Genomic DNA, 9131 nt, shown 5'->3' on the forward strand with positions numbered 1-9131 from the left:
CTATTTCTTTATTTTCACTAACCTCTGATTGAAATTCAGTGTTTCCTTCTATTATAAACGTGGACAAAAAACCTCAGTATGACTGGCAGTACCTGAAGCTCTTGCCAATAGAAGGTGCAGATATTTTCATGTCACATTACAGCTGTGGTCGATATCTTCAAATATTGCTCACATCTATTTTTACTTCAAAATCATAGTAGTTTTTATTATTTATTTTAAAATATTTGTTTGTTTTTGGCTGTGTTGGGTCTTAGTTACGGCACATGGGATCATTCCTTACAGCACGCAGGCTCTTCCTTCCGGCGCACGGGCTTCTCTCTAATTGTGGTGACTGAGTGGGCTCCAGAGCATGTGGGCTCTGTAGTTACAGCACGTGGGCTCTGTAGTTATGGCACGTAGGCTCTCTAGTTGTGGCATGTGGGCTTAGTTGCCCTGTGGCACGTGGAATCTTAGTTCCCTGACCAGGGATTGAACCCACGTCCGCTGCATTGGAAGGTGAATTCTTAACCACTGGACAACCGGGGAAGTCCCCATAGTAGTTTTTAGAACTGCTACTTGATCTTGTTATTTAATGAGTAATAAACACACATATTACTAAATTATCATTTTTAAAAGCTCTGTTGTTAACTATATGATTTGCTTCCTTTGTCAAATTATGTATTTTACTATATGTTAAAAAATACTGCTTGAGAAGGGGCCCAAGGGCTCTCTGGCATAGAAATGGTTTAGCTCTGCCCTCTGTATTCCCATTTCATAGACATACTGCTTAGGCTGTCCTCCAGCCTGAGAGGTCCATTCAGAGTGTCTTTTATGCTTCAGTTTAGAACACTGCAATATTACAAGCTTTGGGTTATTTCACCTTATACCATATATAATATAATTATGATATATAACATATTTTATATTATAAGGTTCAATAAACCTTAATTAAACATGTGAGACTGAACAATGCTCCATGTCAGAATCTGGAGATTCAGTGGTGTTTCTCACGGTTCCTGCCTTTGAGTCATTTCGGCCCAGAATTGCAGGCAGATAGGAAGTAGGCCTGGCAACGTACTGTTCGTGTGCTCTCCACATGGCAGCCACCTAGATGACGTTCTTACTCCTCGCCTGGGTGGCGGTGGAGGTGTGGGCAGAATATCAGCCACTGCTTCTCACAGGAATTGACACATATGAGGAAACCTAGAGAACAAGAAAGCATTAACCAGAATGGGAAGAGACTCACACAGAGGAAACCTGTGCAAGCATGAAACTTACCTCTGCCTGCAGCCTTGGGGCAGAGGAATGGCCAACGGGGGAAATATGCACGGCCTGCCTTCCAACTCCCCCGGATGCATCCGGAAGACAATCCTTCTCAGCATGCAGAAGTCAAGCGGCTTCCCACTCTTGATGAGAATATTCAGCTTGCATTTACTATTTTATCCCGGCAGGCAAAAGTTCTTTCTCTCAGGCTCCCTCTTCCCCCAACAGAAGTTACTAGGTGCAAAGCCCTTGGCTGACGCAGCCCTTCCAGAAGGGCCCCTCCCCACTTCTTGTGCCTTCCTCAGCGCCTCTTCCACCCAAGAGCTCTCTCAGTGTGCATCCTTGGCTTCAGTCAGTTCCTTCCCTCCTGGACTAGTGAGTGGTACCTGAGAGCGTGCTTAGATACCATGGTACAAATGGGAGGGACACCTGCGGACAGACTCACCATCCCAGTTTCTCCTTCAACACTTCAGCCCACGGGACCCAGTCTAGAGGGGTCCACTGTCTTTTCCCACCTGGATTAATTTAGAAGAGACATTCCCTCAAGGCTTTCCTCAGCCAGCCAGCAGCAGGGGCTGCTTAGCTACTGAGGGACCAACTGACTCTCCAGCACTGTTGGCAGCTGGGACAGAGCCTTTCCTGCCTGTGTCTGCTGGGGCACTGGGACCATTCCTTTGTGATGGGCTTTATTTTTCACTTTGTTTACCAGGGTCTAAATGGAGCAAATTCCACCCACACATCTTGGTAAGATAGGGGTGTAGATGAAAAATCTTTAGATTTTTGAGGGTTTCTGTTTACTTGAGGAAATTGCTTCATCTTGCTCAGTTATCCTTATGGGAAACAGGCTGCCTGTCTTTGAGGGGCTCCTGCTTCCAGTTGCTGAAGTGATATTATACTTTCTGAGGAAGAGGATGGTGCTCTTTCTTGCCCTCTGTAGGAGAGGGTTTTTTTTTTGTTTTTTTGTTTCTTTTCTTTTTGGAGGACATTTTAAATTATGACCATAAAATTTCATGGCTTCACTTACTGGGCATTATTTGATTCTCTCAGAGGATAGGCTAGTTTCCTTCCCCCTGGAGGATCACTGTATTCATTTCCTTCCTTTCCTCGCCAGCATGCTCTGAACGCTTTCACTGCTAGGCACAGGACAAACAGTAAAAATGATAGATGTCCTGCCCTTCTAGGTCAAAGAGAGGAATACAAACATTTTAAAATTAAGCGCGATAAAGTGATATTGATGCTGTCACAGTCATCTGTGCGGAGTACCACTGGGGCATAATAAAAGAAGAGTATTTAAATGTGGGGGCAGGCTCATAAATACTGAAGGAGAACACAGGAAAGTGTTGGCAGGAAGAGAAAGGGATGCTAGCCTTCCTGGAAGAAGGATCGGTGAGAGCAAAGTCCAGATGGAGGCAACACTTGAGATGCCGTGGGAGTTGCAGCAAGTCTGGATCATTTGAAACTGGGGTTAGATGGAGTGCAGAGAAAGACTATACGAATGAACTAGGCAAGGGAAGCATCATGGAAGATTTGGATGCCCTGCTTAAGAGTTTGGATTTTCCTGTTGGAAAATTGGAAAGCCATAGAAGAATTATAAGCAGGGGTAGGACACTCATGCCAAGGAAACCAAAGGGCAGTTATGAGGCTCTGAACTTAGTAGCAGTGGGACTGGAGAGGAGAGGCAGTGAGGAGAAAGGTAGGAGGTTGAATGAACATGACAACATTCCAATGGATTGGAAGGAGGTTATAGTGGTTATAACCTATAAACTATATATATATATATAAACTATAACCACTAGGGCGGTTATAGTTTTCAGCTGAAAGTTTACTTCACTGAAAAGGAGTATTAGAGGAAGAGTAGGTTTGACCGGAAGTTTCATTTTAGACATGTTGATTTTGAAGTGCTGGTGGAATGCCCATGGGAGTGGCAGTGTCCATCAGGCAGATGAATAAACAGGTCTAGAGCTCAGGAGAGAGAGGTAGCCTAGAGAGGTAGCCTAGAAATTCAGATCTGAGCATCATCAGATACAGGTCCTTTTGGAAGCCAGGACCATGTCCCATGGAAAGTGTGTAGAATGAAAAAGGCCCAAGGACAGAGCCTTCAATGGAAAAGACTAATAGTTAAAGGACAAATAGAGAAGAGGCTTCAGAGAAGGCAGAGAGAGAACAGATAGTGGAAGGAGAACAGTCTAGGAGCAGTGGCTCTTTTGGCTTCTGGGAAGCAACTCTTGGGGGTCAGATGTTCTCTCCATCTCCCTGAATCTTACGGCCTTCCTGTTTCTGTGTATTGGCTTTATCTCTTCTCTCTAATGACCTCTTTCTCTGCTCATTCAGTTTCTGACCCTCATAACTTTGGCTTCCCATGGTCAAACACTGCCCCTAGAATCTCTTTATATACCATGACTTTTCAACTTCCACCCCATACTTTTGTCTATTTCAAACTCCTGAGAAAGGGAGAATCTGATAGGTCTAACCTTTCTTCAGGTCACATCAAGGATCTAGGTTGCCTTGACCAGGTGTGTACTCATGCTCCCATCACCAGCGGTCCTAAGAGTCTTGGGTATAAAACATGGCTGTCTGTGTTCACCCCTTTGACAGGAGACATGGGCAAAGAGAAAAAAAATGTGGTTACTTAGGCTGAATGATATCTGTAGTTTTAGAAAGTTTACGGAAGGGGTTCCTCAACAATGGCAGACACCGTAATATAGTCAAGAAAGTATCCTGTGGATCTGGTGGTGTGGTTGCCAGTTGCTGGGATTGGGGGAGGGATCTGGTTGCTGTGAGTTGGCAGTGAATGAGGGAAGGAACTGGAGACATAGAGCTGTGGCTTCCCCTTAAACAGGATCTTTACTTCAAACTTTATAATATAAAGGAAGGGGGGTGATGTTGATACAGGACAGTCTAGTGGTGGTTGTCCTTTCTTTTCCTTCTCAAACATATGATTATTATTTAGTTATTTGCCCTTGTTCTGTACTAGAGCAGTAGGTTTGGACCTATGAACACAGATAACAGAACTACCCTTAGAAAAAGGAGAAGGGATCCCTCTGAATAAGACCGTGGGAGGGAGGGAAGGAGAAGTGATGTGGGTAAATTGTAAGAAAGGTAAGAGTTTGGCAAAGAGCACTGAAGTCCACTCTGCAAAGTCTTTCCCCCTTCACTCCCTTCACTCCTTCACTTCTCTCCTCCCTAAGAGTTAACTGATAATTGAATGATTCTGCAGATTCTGAGATAACTAAACAGATCCCATAGAGAATCCAAAGTAGGGTAACTGTCCTGGTCCTTTAAGATTGAGCAGGCTCTGCTGTTGAGGGCAGCACACCAAGGAAAGCCAGGCTGCTAGTAGGCTTGCTTTATGGTATAGCTTTCTTTGGAATGATCTGTAATGCTGATCTATCAGCAGGGGTTTCTGTCAGCCCTACCAGCATTCTGGGGCAGCCCACCCAGTCTGCATTCTGCCCCTCAACCTAGCGATGGCCATGGTGTCATGGGCTACTTATAAAATACCACAGAACTCATTGACTCTCATTATGTAAATTCTCTCATTGACTCTCATTATATAAACTCTCTCATTATGTAAATAAAGGAACTGAGACCTGAAGAGGTGAAGTGACTTGCCCAGGGTCACATACTTGGTGGCAAACCCAGAAATAGAACATAGGCTTCCCAATTCAAGGCTCAATGTTATTATTATTATTGTTTTAGTGTGATCATTTTCCCACTAACTGCTTAATATCCTGCCAATATCCATTATGTGCTCAATGAGAGGACTGGTTTTTCCTGAGAAGGTGATATTTCAGATGGGTTGGGAAACGTGAGCAGAGCTCACCAGGCAAAAAGGTAAGGCAAAGGGTTTGACTTGGGCTAAGTGTGCAACATCTACTGCCTGGGATGAGGTAATTATCACGCGCAGAGACAGAAAGTGACCATCGGAGGCCTCTCATGGCCTCTGCTTGGACTACATGCCTTCACCTGGCCATCCTTCCTGAGTGGACAAAACACATGCACCGCCCATCATCTTGTCCGCTCATGCTTTTACATGTAACCTACTGTGTTCTTCCCCCTTCTCACTCATTCTCCCATTGCTGTGGTCCTTTCCACCATGGGCTTCTGGAAATCCTTATTTAGAGAAAACCAACAACCCTATACTATCACCTTATTCACCAAACACCTACCACCCTGAAGCTTGGTTAACTCTCAAGGAACCACTTGCCAATCTCTCCAGTGCCGGATGCTTACTTTCTCACATCACATGGACCGTGAGGAGAGGCTGGGAGGCTGAGTGGAGGAGACAGGGGTTAGCCTTCCCCCTGGTCCCCACTCCCCGTCTCATCGTAAATTCTCCACTGTTGAATAAAAGAAGCTGGATGTTAGCTGGCTATAGCAGTTGCCATCATTTGTCTTCTAAGAAATTCCCAAGAAGACTTAACATTTGTCTGTTGTCAACTAATGTTATTTTCCTAGATAATCTCTCTGAATGACATTTTTTTCAATATTCTTCTCTTTCTAGATATTCTTCCTCAGTAACCCCTTGAACGGTCATGATTTAAACAACCATTAATAGATCTTCAGCTCAAAGTTTCCTATGGGTTCCAGGTTGCATATTGGATATCTTCAACATGTGGGTATTATCAGACACAGCATATCCAAAATTGAACAATAAGCAACCCCTTAGACCTTTGTTCCTTCTTAGACTTTCTTCCTCAGTAAATGGCTGTGCTACTCAGCTAGTCAGCCAGGCTAGAAACTTGAGGGGAGGTGAAGGGTGAGTATCCTAGACTTCATTCTGTCTCACCTACAATATAGGATCAGTAACCAAGTCATGATAATTTTACCCCCTTGACTTAACTTTTTTCTTTTCCATTTCTACTTCCTCTGCCCTAATCAAGGCATTATCTCTTTTCATTTAGGTTTTTGAAATGGGGTCCTAACTGCTGCCCTGGCCTTCAGCTTGATTCTACTCCAATCCACCCTGTAGGCTATACAGTCAGAGCGATTTTTCTAAAATAGAACTATAATCACATCACTCTCTTCCTAAACTCCCTCAATGAACCTTTTATGCCTTGAGAGGAAATGTATCTCTTTGGCATGTCATTCACGGCTTCCAGGCCTAGGACCCTGTCAACCTCTCTGGTCTTATCTCCATGCTCACCATTCACATTAAACAACTTTCAAGCCCTTAATGGAGTCATGCTGTCTCATGTTTTTGCAATAATTGTTGCTTGTCCTTATTGAGACGTTACTATATACAAGGATCTCTATTACTTGATCTCTTTCTGCTCATAACTGCATGTGGTTACTGTTTTTCCCCCAGTTGACAGATGGAAAAACTGAAGCACAAATAAGTTAACTAACCTAACTAAGGTCACACAGCTAGTGAGGGACACAACTGGGATTTGAACTCTGATCAGTCTCTCTAGAACCCATTCATTTAACCACTATTTACAGCACTATCACTCTGTCCCTCCTCCTGGAAGACCCTTCTTTCTTCCTTCACTTAGCTTACTTCATACTTATCCCTCGGCCATTTATTCTGGCTTCTGCTTCCATCAAAATTCTGAAAAATCTTTCACAAAAAATGTCAATGACGGACTTCAGTGGGAATTTTCCCGTTCTCTTCTTACTGGATCTTTCAATTGCTTCCAACCATTGGTTACTCCATAGGCCTTGAAATATCCTCTTCCTTGATTCACATGATGATCTGCTCCTGGTCCTTCTGCTTTATCTCTGGATGTGCTTTCGCAGCCGCATTTGTTGTTCACACTTCTCTACAGAAACTTCATGTTGGAGTTTTAGTTTCTCCATTCTTTTCTCCCTACGCTTTTTGCACTGAGTGATCTCATCCATGTTCTAGCTTCAATTTCCATCTATACGCTGATAACTTCTACATTTGTATCCATGCTTTCCCTTTGTTCTACAGACCCTTTTAGACCAGGGTTTCTTTAATATTCCTTGAATTTCTCAAAAGTATCCTGCACTCAACATATCTGAAATGGAATTTTTAGTTTTCTCCCCAGTATTGCTCTTCAGTGTGCTTTGGCACCACCTTCCACCTAGAGAAACAATCAAGAAACTTTTATAGCCCATCAACCAAAGGGCACTAAGAACAAAACTGTAGTCTGAACTAGATTTATTTCGCTGACCGCAGCCAGGGGGCATGCACTCCAGGAGGATGGGGGGTTGTCTCAGTAAGAGAGAGTTTTTAGGAACTTCTTATAGGATTTGGGCTTGTAATGCATGGTTGTAGGAAGGATTTAAAAACATGAGGTCCAGTTTTGAATTGGAGGTTGTCAAAAAGTTAGGGAAATTCAATAACTGGTCTTACTTATTCTTTTTTTTAATATAGAAGGCAGGAAGATTAAAGTGGGTTGAGAGTAGTCACTGCTATGAAGTTGGAATTACATGTTAGCCAGAAGAGAGATGTTGAGAATGGGCTTGTCTGTCTTGTTCCAGACATGTCACTGAGTGGCCTTATCTGAATATTGTCTATAATTGTCATTTATTTTGAGTTTTAGTACCTCCCAGTTTTAGTTAGATGATTTTGGAAAAAGTGATTTTAACTCTCAGCTTTAATTTTCCAATATAAAAAAATAAAGCAAATTTCTATTACTATTTGGAGCAGAAAATTCAAGAACACTTTACTTATGATTTTAGTTGTACACATATTTCCCTTCATTTTAATAATGAAACTCTTTTTAGGTGTCTCAGAAAAAAACCAAATATTTTTCCTGCCATTTGCAAAAACAGTTCCATCTGACTGGTAGATTATGAGACCTGTCCTTTAGGGGCAGGACAACCAAGAAATCATCAATTACTTGAAGTTTATAGGATTATGCATCCACCAATATCTTGACTGTCTCAAGAGGAAACCAAATCATTAAGACCAACACAGAAGACCCTCAAATAATCAAGAAGTAAGACAGCATCTGTAGTGGCTAAGCAGTTAGACTCTGAAGCCAGATGCCTGAATGTGAATCTTGACTTTACCATACCCATGCCTCCTCCAACTTGGAGCAAGTTGCTGGACCTTTCTGTATTTCAATTTTCCCTTCAGTAAAGCAGCAGAAATAATACAGTCCCTTCCTCTTAGGATTGCTATAAAGATTATAAAGTAAGTTAATAAATACAAAGTGCTTAGAACAGCACCTAGCATAGAGTAGGCACTCAATAAATATTTAGTTGGCATTATTATTATAATCCATCATGTCATTTGGAGTTTAAAAAACCTTTTAAAATTTGAGTAGTTGCCAAGGACACTCTGTATAATGGTACGTAGGTATATAAGAGAAATATAAAGTTGGAGTAACCTCTAAAATTTTAAAAACAGATCTGGCTACTCAAGGAGACTCCTTCAGAGAGCTCTCAGATGCCAACACACTTGAGAATAGTGAATCTGGAATTATGTTAACATACTGGAAGCTTCCATGGAGGCTGCAATGCTGAAAGAGCAATTTGAATAGTAGACTTCCAAAACTGTCAAAGAAATTGATGATGTATCCCTACTTGCCAGAAAGGGGCTTATGCAACACCTTTGGACTGCATATAAGAGAAACTACTTGGGGGGGTTTCATGAAATCTATAACTGAACTGGCTCCTTCTTCTCTTCCTGTCAAGCTGGCCATTTTGACATCTATTAACTAATACATGTAAGTGGGGTAAAATTTGTTTTGATTATGACATCTGTTTAAATTGGCCTTCTGTGGCTGCTCATAATTTCAGTTAAACTATGCGCTTTTAGCATTTACTAGACTGGAGGTGGATTCTTTGGGGAAGACAAAAACAGAGGTTACAAGAAAGATTAAATTGTAGGTTATTATTTTTTTAATAATCAAATGGGGCACATAGAAAAGTTCTTTGTATTTATTCTTTTTTTTTTTTTTTTTTTTTTTTTTTTT

The sequence above is a fragment of the Neophocaena asiaeorientalis genome, unplaced genomic scaffold (genome assembly GCF_003031525.2).
Source record: "Neophocaena asiaeorientalis asiaeorientalis breed wild unplaced genomic scaffold, Neophocaena_asiaeorientalis_V1.1 scaffold134, whole genome shotgun sequence".
Classification (NCBI taxonomy): Eukaryota; Metazoa; Chordata; class Mammalia; order Artiodactyla; family Phocoenidae; genus Neophocaena; species Neophocaena asiaeorientalis.